Consider the following 12,614-nt stretch of genomic DNA (forward strand, 5'->3'; position numbering starts at 1 on the left):
TAAGCATCCACACTAGCGATAAAAGCAATTTGGTGTCCTATATGTTGCTGAAGATAGTACAATAGTTCTATCTGATGGACAATGCAGACCCTTAGTTTACTAAAATCTAATTTACTATGGAGGGGTCAAGGTTAGAATAGTTGGTTCAATGAAGGAATTTCCTTCCCTCTGTTGTGGCCCATGCTGCTTGCCAAAAGCTATCTTTGAATGCTTGGCCACCAAATTGTAGCTTGAAATTGGCCCAATTGTGCCTAACACAGTATCTAATCTCAGCTTTAGGGACAATTACATTCATTGCATCAATAAGTCCCTGGCATCATTCAATACTAATTCATTAGTATTTGATAAATAGTTGATAAATAGTGGCCAAGTAAAAATAAAATTTTAGGATAAGAACGAAAATAATGTTACCTTTTTCCTATCAGACATCATTGTAAGACCTTCACCCTCATCAAAGCCTATGTCTTTCACCAATAAATCTAGAAACCACTTCCAAGAGTCAGCATTCTGTTGGGAAATGTGTCCTTAACAATAGTGCGATCACATGATTTAAATATCATTATTAAATCTCATTTTAAGAATACATGTGGGATGTAATATTTTACAGTCAACTGGTCCACACATATCGGTAATGATTGGCTTACTAGAGTTTGACATTCTTGTCGTGCGGACGGTGGTGATCGATTGATCCCCTTAGATCATACCTATAGGGAAATACTCTTAATTGATTATTTAATTAATCGTATACCGATACGAGTTAATTAAATTGCTTAAAATTGACGGATGATTTTGTGAGTATAATTTACGTATCTTATTGTAAATATGATTAAATGAGACACGGTCTAAGTAATCGAATTGTTTTATTACTTAGATGAAATTATTGTTTACAGAAACAATTGAAACGGAATGAATAAATTATTATAAATACAGAATGTTGTAGTTTATAATTTGGAAACATTTTTGGTACGACTAATTACGAATTACTAGTCGATTTTGTAAATGACATATTTTATGAGTATGTTGATTTTTAATATGATAAAAATACATTACATTGTGACATGTCATGTAACATGTTACATGTGACAAATTTGACAAATGACAAAATAAAATGCATTCTCCATTTTATGCTTAAAACCGAAAATAAGGGTGGGAGTGTATTGTTTATATTGTGTTGTTTATTTTTAATGGACACACAATCATAACCCTAGGTTGTAGGCTTGCATGCCTAGTCTCTTGTGAAGAGCAAAAATGAAAAATATTGGGCAACCTACCCAAGCCATTTTTTCGGCCAAAAGAAAAGAAAAGGAGAGGTTCTTTTTCTTACCATTCATTCATTCAAGAAAATAATTTTATAGAGTAAGAAAATTAATATGCTCTCTACATCTTATGAGATTTCTAGTGAAATAAAACACACAAAATACTCCCTCTTGACCGAGATATTCAAGAGAAAAACACAATTTATTTTGTGTCAATTTTATAGTAAAACTAATATTATTACTAGATCTAAATAATGTTGGTTGTTATGAGTGTTCCTTGGGTATATGTCTTTGGGAGAGATTCTACCTTTGAATTTTTTTCATCCATAAGGAAAGCTCAAGAACTAAGTAAGGTAGGGGACCTTACTAGTGCCCAAATATCCGAAACATGCAATGTAAGGAACCGATTTCTTCTCTTAACTATTGATGTTTGCATGCATAAGATCCACCATTTAATTTTATGACAAATTAAAATAAAACATATATGAATATGTTAAATAATGAGATCTACTTTTCCTTCACATTCTCCACCTCCACAACAGCCCATGCAACAGGGAAAAGGTTGTTATTCCCATCCATAGCCACTACCGCCAAACACATCACAGGGTACATTCCTTTTAAATGACAGCCATCCACCCTAATAAGAGTCCTACACCCACTTTTAAAACCTTCCTTACAAGCAGCAAGACAAATATACATCCTCTGAAACACTGGAGGTGGTCTGTCAACCCTATCAACCATTACATATGAGCTTAAACCTGGGTTGTATTTAATAATGGTTTTAGCATAATCCCATACTCTACTATACTTCTCATCAGAGTTACCCTATATTATCATTTTTGCCCTAGCTCTTGCTACCCAGCACTTATGATACCCAACATCAACACCTAGGTCTAATTTTACCCTATCTTGAGTAGCCTTCAATCTCCAATGTGGGTCAGACCTCCAAACTTCCAGTTATTTATCCGCCAAAAATTCAGCAGTAACCATTCTGTTTTGGGTTGTATAAACACAGATGTGCTCCAAGTTCATAGTCTTAATCTGAAAAGTCATGTCATCATCCTCCATTTTGGTGGCATGCAACCTGAATAAACATTTTATTTTATAACCACAGGTACACCTAGGCAACCTTGACCTCTTAGCATTCCAAGGGCATTTACATCTGTGTTTACAATACATAGTCACCCTTGCACTCCCATTGTGAGAAAAGTAAGGTTCATGCCCATTCTCAATGGCATGTTGCCTTATGGCCTTCCTAAACTCATACACTGATGGAAATTTTAACCCAACCCTAAGCACTATGGGTTTGCCAAAGTCTATATCAGGGTTAAATGTGTCATAAGGGTCAGCCTCTTGATCTGAACCACCCACACTATTGTCATCATCAGAAGCTAAATTAGTGTCCTCTCCTACCTGAACATTCAAATCATCAACATTAAGAATGTTACTCCTAACCCTGTTTCTTATCTCCCTAGGTTTTGCACATGATTGATTAAGATTCTTATTCACTGTATCAATCAGTGATTCATCAATTATATTGGTGAACAACTCTTCATCCTCCACAAAATCACCACCAACTTCATTATTACCAATATCAGGTTCACTTAGCTGACTATCCTCAGTCCAATAACCATCATCAAATCCATTACCACCATCAAAGTCCTCATCAAACTCTTCATCAACTTCATTCTCAAACTCAGACACCACTTGTTTACCCTTTTGCTTATCAGACAGCAACACAACATCACCATTACTCCCCTAATTTTCCCTCTCATAAATTTCACTCAATTTTCTCCTAGTTGGTAGTTTCTCTAACCTTCTAACAGGTTCCAAAATAGGTGAGGTTGCAAGTCTAGGTGACCTCCTAAGTGGGTTAGGACTGGTTGCAGACATAGGACTTCTCCTTAATGACATAGGACTGTCCATCATTTGAACACTAGGATCAGTTACACTGTCCGAAGAAAAATTTGGATTCTTGGTCTTAAGGGTCTTTGTAACTGACCCTTTTACAGAACCAATGAAGTAAATGTCAAGTTTATTATCTTTATCCCTCGATTTCAACAAGTTTATCATTTGGCTTTCACTATTCAATCTCTGCATCCCAGTTGCCAAGCTCTTACCTTTTAGCTTAAAATAAGCTTCAAAAGGTTGACCACCCATAAGGTTTGACCCAGTGTTCATTACATCATTATAGGAGAATCTATTAGACACAAATCCAAACTGCAAACTTGATATTCCCTCAGCATAAACAATTTTCCCCTTTTTATTAGTCTCAAATTTACCACCATGGTAGTATCTAATATCAAATGTGAAATTATCAATAGAATTATACATCCTACATAAACAATAAACATCAGTGTTAAAAGCAAAGATTAATTACAATTTTATATTGTACTTGGTAAATGGTAATTCTAGCTGATAGTTTAGTCATATAAAGAAATGTATCAATTTCATTGATCCACACATAAAAGGAAAAAAATCAAACTATAAAGAAGACCTGCAAATTCTAGCTGATAGTTTCCCACTTCAGTATATGAATTATGGATCCATTAATTGTAGCCCGTTTTCAAAATTGCAACAAAGAGATAAACAATAATAATGTTTTAGCCAAAAAAATAATAATCAAACTATAAAGAAGTACCTGCAAATTCTTTAATATTAAAATCTCTTCAGCTCGTGGTTCAAATCCCTCCTTCGCAATTGCTGATTTGGGGCCATAGAGTTCTTCTCAAATGTTGATTTGTTTGATTTAGTAGTTGTTTTGGTTGATTCAAGAGTTGTTGTGAAGAAGAAATTCAATTAGGGTTTATATTTTCACATTTGGGGATTTTGTCGATTTAATTTTTGGAGTAAATGAATGCTGCTGTTAGTTTGGGGGAGAGGGAGTTAATAGATAAGGTAAGGGTAGTTTAGGTATATTGTAAAAGTTTAAGACGGAATGTCGTATATAGATCGGGTTTTATAAAAGTCGTTAGCGTAATCAACATTTGGTGGTAATTTTTGGGATTAAGTGATATTTAAGGTGGTAATTTGTAAAAACGGACATAAGTGGCGGTTATTTGTAAAAATTAGAACATAAATGGGGGTTATTTACAAAATTCACTAAAAACTAATATTATTTGAACTAGAACAATATTAATCTTATTAAAAATTAACCCAAAATATTTATTTTGGTCTCTATTATTTCGGTCAAGAGAGGATGAATTTTTGAGATTTTATCTCTCTAATTTCTCATAAAATGTAGAGAGGAAAATTAAATTTCTTACACTAGAATTTTTTTATGTAAAGTTATGAATGAAAATTAGAGAGAAAAACTCACTATTATGGCCTTAGAAAACCGGTCATGGGGAGATGGCAAGGGCCAATGCATGACCAAGATGCTCTTCACAAAAGCAACTAGGTGTGCATGGCTATGTATTAGGTCTTATGATTATGCTTTCCACTTAAACATAATTAACATAATTTAAGCTTAGTACTCCCTCCTTATTTTCGGCACTTTCATAAAATGGGAGGTCCATTTTATATTTTGTCATTTGTCGATTGTCACATGTCACTAGTCATGTGTAATTGTAATGTATTTTAAACATATTAAAAATCAACGTCTTAATAAAAATACGTCATGTACAAAATCGACTTAGTAATTCATAATTACTTGTACCAAAATGGTTTGCCAATTATAAATCACAACGTCTTGTATTTATAATAAATTACTCATTCAGTTTCAATTGTTTCGTAAACAATAATTTTATCTAAGTAATAAAACAATTTGATTACTTATAGACCGTATCTTATTCAATCGAATTACAATAAGATACGTCAATAATACTCACAAAATCGTCCGTCAATTTTTAAGCAATTTAATTAACCCGTATCGACATACGATCAATTAAAATAATCAATTAAGAGTGTTACCCTTTAGGTATGACCTAAGGGGATCAATTGATCACCACCGTCGCACGATAGTAATGTCAAACTCTAGTCAGCCAATCATTACCGATATGTGTGGACCAGTTGACTGTAAAATATTACTTCCCTTTCGTATTCTTGATATGAGATTTAAATATGTGATCAATATGATCGACAATTGTGATCGCATTATTGTCGGGGACACTTACTCCAACAATCTCCCACTTGTCCTCGACAAGTGTGCGTCACAAATTCTCTTGTCCTATTACTATCTCCCACTCAATGCAAGGTGTCTTTCAGGTCGTACTTGCAAGTGATCATATCGAGAGTGGTTTCCTCGATCTGGAGAATAACTAATTTGACCGGAATTATCTACCATAGATACCTTCCGAGCGTGGCCACGCATTTCCAGTTCATTGCTCCTCGAGTGGCCGTGAGATATTGTTTTAACCTTGACAAGGCGGTGGACAATTCCTATAGCACTATTCCCTTCGACTAGCCACAGCCATCATAACCCAAAATATGCCCATTTGACCCCATTTATGAAGGTCGTAGTAACATAAATCAAAGCTAATCTGAAACTGTGCCATCTTAGGCGAACAATCTTTAGTTAAAAGAATCGACTCATTAGAATACTATAGTAGCTCTCGCCACGACCAAGCTATATAAATTTGCCAGAACTCTATAAGCGGTCACTACCCGACAAAGTGTTCCTAACAGTCTGCCTATGTGATCGACTAGTCATCTCACATGACTCTATGGCACTTGAATTTGCCATCAATTGCATCACACTCTAGTCACTTCGAGACGTCACCTCATACAAGTGACTATGGGCAAATACCATGTTAATCCGGGTTCACTTTAACGGGGTTCAATATTATCTCTACAACCCGTTTGGATGTAACAAGGTAATAAAAGAGTTTTAAAGTAAAACTCGAACGACAAATGCGATTATCACATATGAATAGTCAATGCCTTATTATTATATCATATCTTATAATCTAATTTGATCTTGTATGTAGTTGTTCATCTCAATCCAATTGAAATGACATGACTCATCATGTTTAGCCTATGAGAAGGCTTTGGTTAGTAGGTTTTATCAACTTCTTGTACCTTACTCAACCTTACTACATACTCGTTTTCCTTTGTAATGTATACATTTGCGTTACAAAACTTTCTGAGTACGTGTCTAGATCCAATATAGACATAAGCTCTCTAGACTTAGAATAGCTCCCACTGTTTTCACAGTGTGCGGGATCCATCCTCTCGCACATCTCATGATTACAAGTGTACTCAATTTCCGTTGTAAATATTTCTCATTGTTCTTTATTGCCTAGAATGATTCTAGAAAATCTATTTCTTAAATAACATAGCCACAATGGTATCTTAACCATTCTAATGTGTTTTGATTATGGTTTTGTCGGAAACCATGCGCAATCTCAATTGACAATTGTCATTTGTGTAACATCCTTACACAAAATTGCATCAATAACACTTTGCTTTACATCCTTAATGCTTCTGCAAGCACTTAAGGGTAATTTTTATGGTTTAAATGGTAACTATTACTTAAATTCGATTTGAAACAATTCATCATACTCAAAGTATATGAAGTGTTATACATAATTTCCTATTTAATTGATTCGGCAGCGGAAGCAAATGGAATCAATCAAATATGCTCAACTTGATTGAACTAGTCATGAATCTTATCAACATAAGACTTCTTATTTGACGCTAATATCATGTGTATTTATCTACATAAATCTGGATATTAAAGATGTATTATATATCTCCAAGTCTTAAATCGTTCCCAATGATCAATATGTTATCCACATATTAGACTAATTAAAATTTCCGTAACTCCCACTAAACTTCATGTATAAACACAACTTCTCGACTTATCGGGAAAATTTTTATACCATGATCAAATCATTGATTCCAACTCATTGATGTCCTAATCAAGACCATCTCTTAAGTTGCACATTATCTTAGGATTGCAAAAACTCATAACATGTATCGAATACATTTCTTCTTTGAAGAAGTGGGTTTTTTTGATTCACTTGCTATATATATCTCATCATAATGAAACACAATCCCTAAGAAGATCCAAATAGACTTAAGCATTTCAACTAGTGCAAAACCCTTTGCCACCAATCAAGCTTTGATATCTAACAATTCACTTGGAATTTATTTCGTATTTTCATGGCTCTAAGCCTTGTGTTGAATTGTGACTTAAAACACTCTCATGTAAGTCATATGTTCATTACTTTCCAGAAGTAATCAACTTGAATCAAACAATTTATTTGTAAGTTGCAAGCTCTTTACTTTCTAAAAGTAACACTAATTCATCATCTTCAACAAGTGACGACTTTAACCTCCTAGGTTTTGAAGAAACAACGTCTTACACAAAACGTCTCATGTAGCCAAGAAAGACCAATTTCTTGCGACATAACATTTTTTGTGGCTCTTTGAATAATTTATCCCACTCTGTCTTCTAGAAATAAACTTGTATTCTAGAAAGACAGCTTCACGAGCCACAAACCCGTTGTACTCGTGATTATAGTAAGGAAAAATGAGCATTTGTTTCTTTTGAAAACTTACAAACATGGTACCCTACCATTTCATATTTCATATGATTCGTTTTAGATTTAGTGGAAAAATAATTTAGACAAAATGATAAAATCCCCAAAAGGATCAAGTAACTCAAAGTAACTTGATTGAAGTCCAAGCCATATCGAATAGCGTTTGATTTCTTATCCAACCACACATTATTCCATAATGTGTGTTAAGAGAGATTAACTTGTGATACTATATCACATTTCATTTGGCTTATATCAAAGTCTTCACTTTGATAATCCCATCACGACTAGATCGTGATTCTTTGAACTCTTTGAACTTCTTCAAAGATTTCTCTATTTACCTTATTAAGTGAACACATTAGGGTCAACTTAAATCGTTGGTAAAAGAAAATGATCAACCTATTTTGGATCAATGATTTACAACCTCGATCTCCTTTTCAACCAAAAGGCACGAGACATCTTGCTTTGGTTTAGAATATAATTACCTTGATAATGGGCTAGCCATACATCAAATCATGGTGTATAGGGTCACAAAAGTGAAACTTCTTTTGTATCTTAACAAGTTTATATTCTTATTTAGAGTTTATGCACTTAATAGTCATAATTAAGTACAACTATAAACCCAAAACTAGATTGATTACACAATGACTCTATCTCTCGATATTATTTGATGTTAGTCGTCATATTATAATCATCTTATGTATCAAATACAATGATGAAAACCTCCACTGGTTTCTAATATTGACGAAGTAGTATTAACAAAATTTATGTTAATCAAATAAACATTTAAAGAAGAAGGTCCCATTAGATGTCCCACAACTAACTTGTTGATTCTTCAATAATTTGGGGTAGTTTCCATTCTGGTGTCCAACAACTAAGACAATGGAAACTTTATCGGTCGGGATTGATAGGTTTAGTATCGTTATTCTCAAAAACTTTACTTTTAACATTACATTGAATCACTTCCATTCTAATTTTACTTCTTTAAACCTCATCCTTTTCTTAACGGTTTAAGAGAATGCTCCCACTTAATTCAATGGGTCTTTGCTAAGAGAAGCAAAATTGAAATTTATGAAGACTACTCTTCATTCGTTTGTTTAGTCTTAAAACTTTCATTGAAGTGGTTGCGGTATTTTGGTCAATTTTGATTTCCTACAAATCTAGTTACCAAAATGATTTAACGTTTCAAAGTACTTAACTCAATTAAGCATATGAGAAACAATTCATTGTAAGTAGATATGTAAGTCAAGAATCAAAAACCCTTTTGATCACGAATAACTTTTATCTATACTCTTCACAAGAGATCCTTAGAAATGGTTAATATGAGGTTTTAGAAGCAAATTCATATTTTATCTTTAGTTACGAAGTTTTAATGGAGATTTGATCAAAAACGAAATGATATTGTATATGAATTGTGATAAAGAAATAGAACAATATGATAACGGAATAGTGGAAAACCTAACATTTATCGTTTTATTAATACTTGTAAATAACAAGTAAAGCATTTACATAGTGACCTCTACCCAACTATGATAAATGATTCCAAGATCCAAATTCATATTAACTTGGGGCACGGTGTGCCGAAATACCCTTTATTAATATAACTCGGTGGATTAACTCTTTAATCGATTCTACTTTTAGAACTCTTGGTCGATAAAATTTCATTAATATTTATCTCTAGCCCGAAACACGTTCGGAAATCGTCGTGAATACTTTCGTTGAGTTCAATCCAAATTTCGAATAAATGTGTCCATGATCCAAATTTATATTAACTTAGGGCACGGTGTGCCGAAATACCCTTTATTAACATAAATTCGGTGGATAGACATTTATCACCCACATCCCCTACGTAACAAGGTTTGTACCCCGGGGTGGCCGAGTGCACTCCCTCGCGAAATAGGTTTTCATGGTTTCTACTTTTTGGTAAGGCTAAGTCTCAATTGTTTGTTTTAGCGAGAGGTCATGTCAATTTATTATCTATCACGTTTTAAGTGAACAAAAGCGGTGAACTACGATAATTGTAATTGACACGGTCGATAAACTCGATAAAAATGACAATGCATCTTTTAGTTATGGCGATTTAGCGATGCATGCAACATATAAATAAAATGCAAAGCATGAATATAAATCCTAGTATGGCCTTCCTAAAATAGTAAATCTAATAAACTATTACAAATTCGGAAACCAACTCCTTTGGTCCCTTGAACTTCAGTCTTGGCACGTATTTCAATGCAACAATTTCTTTAATGGATCACCTTCTCGAGTGGCACCGTCTTCAAGGAACTCCGGAATAAATAAATTACATAATTTCCTATTATACATTTGTAATTAAAAATAAAAATAATCTATTAAATTACAAAACGGTGATACGAGATCACAATAAATTACAACCGAGTCGATATTCCCATACATTTTGGGTAATATCAATTAAACTAAGGCCATACTAAGTAAAATTACATAATTCAAAAATTACATAAAATTAAAATATGACAATCATAAATTAGAATGCAGCATTATAATATATATGAACATGCCCAATTTTATGCTAAATCGCCTTAAAGGAGCCAATATCGTATATTAATCGGTTCTTACGGATTTGCGTGATTTAACCTTTTAAAATCACAATTATTACATAAATTCATATTTATGTACAAGTTAATTACTCTAACCATCTTAGGACTCAAAATTAGTCTTCACTAACATTTGACAATAATTAACTTATATTTCTTAATATTGTTCATAAATGGACTAAAAATACAAAATTTTGCCATAAACTTCAAATTAAATCATAAAAAATTTCAAATAAATTCAAAATTAGAAATTTAAACTCATGAACATTCTGGAAAAATACCATGACACTCATAATGCTCAAAAAACATAGGTTAAAATTTCGAAAATTTATGGAGAAAAACAATGTTGCGGTTTATCGGATTTATCAATTATTACCATAAAATATGAGAAAAAATTATTTTTATTAGCTTTTCACTTTTAGATCTGAAATATAAGATAAAATGCAACATATGACGTTTTTTCTTAGTCATGAAGTATGTTTTAGCATATTTACTAATTAAAGTCACTATTTATGTGATTTTTCATCAAAAATTCATAAATCATGCATAAAGACTTCATTATAGCCAAATATTATACAAACATCTTGTAAAATTGCATGTGACAACATACTAAATTTCCATGACCATATTCCAAATATAACTCATATTAACCTATTTAACCATTTAAATACGATTTTAACTTGAAAAATCAATATATCGAGCATAACAACTCATTTTATTATGAACATTTTCAGACCATCAGTAGATAATATATGTAAAAACATATCCAAAAACCACTAGAAAAATCAAAGTTTAGCTATTTTTAGTCCAAAAATGACATTTTTATCATAAAAATCACATTTTAATGCCATTATTATATAAAATGAACAATAAAATCCATAAATAAACCAAAAAATCCTAATACATTTTAGGACCAGAAACTTTAACATGCAAATAAATTTCGTGATATTTCATAATAAACACAAATTTATAAGTTTTGTTTGTTAATCGTATAACTCGGAAAAACATATTCATATATGTTACATTTAATTTAGTCATAAAATTAAATCTAGATCTTATGCATGCAAACATAAATAAGTATAGAGAATAAATTGTCTTTCTTACTATGGGAGTTTCGGATTAAAGGCCACAAGTAAGATCTCCTTCTTACTTGTTCTTGAGCTTTCCTTATATGGAAGAACAAAGATTCAAGTTTAGAATCCCTCCCAAATATGAATACCCAAGATAACCTCTTAAAAACTAATATTATTTGAACTAGAACAATATTAATCTTATTAAAAATTAACCCAAAATATTTATTTTGGTCTCTATTATTTCGGTCAAGAGAGGATGAATTTTTGAGATTTTATCTCTCTAATTTCTCATAAAATGTAGAGAGGAAAATTAAATTTCTTACACTTGAAATTTTTTATGTAAAGTTATGAATGAAAATTAGAGAGAAAACTCTCTATTATGGCCTTAGAAAACCGGTCATGGGGAGATGGCAAGGGCTAATGCATGACCAAGATGCTCTTCACAAAAGCAACTAGGTGTGCATGGCTATGTATTAGGTCTTATGATTATGCTTTCCACTTAAACATAATTAACATAATTTAAGCTTAATACTCCCTCCTTATTTTCGGCACTTTCATAAAATGGGAGGTCCATTTTATATTTTGTCATTTGTCAATTGTCACATGTCACTAGTCATGTGTAATTGTAATGTATTTTTAACATATTAAAAATCAACGTATTAATAAAAATACGTCATGTACAAAATCGACTTAGTAATTCATAATTACTTGTACCAAAATGGTTTGCCAATTAAATCACGTCGTCTTATATTTATAATAAATTATTCATTCAGTTTCAATTGTTTCGTAAACAATAATTTTATCTAAGTAATAAAACAATTTGATTACTTATAGACCGTATCTTATTCAATCGAATTACAATAAGATACGTCTATAATACTCACAAAATCGTCCGTCAATTTTTAAGCAATTTAATTAACCCGTATCGATATACGATCAATTAAAATAATCAATTAAGAGTGTTACCCTTTAGGTATGACCTAAGGGGATCAACTGATCACCACCGTTGCACGACAGTAATGTCAAACTCTAGTCAGCCAATCATTACCGATATGTGTGGACCAGTTGACTGTAAAATATTACTTCCCTTTCGTATTCTTGATATGAGATTTAAATATGTGATCAATATGATCGACAATTGTGATCGCATTATTGTCGGGGACACTTACTCCAACACCTTGCATCCCCGAGGAAATCCTCAAGGATTTTATGAAGAAAAAAGGAAGAAAAGAA

This window comes from Silene latifolia, chromosome X (genome assembly GCF_048544455.1).
Source record: "Silene latifolia isolate original U9 population chromosome X, ASM4854445v1, whole genome shotgun sequence".
Classification (NCBI taxonomy): Eukaryota; Viridiplantae; Streptophyta; class Magnoliopsida; order Caryophyllales; family Caryophyllaceae; genus Silene; species Silene latifolia.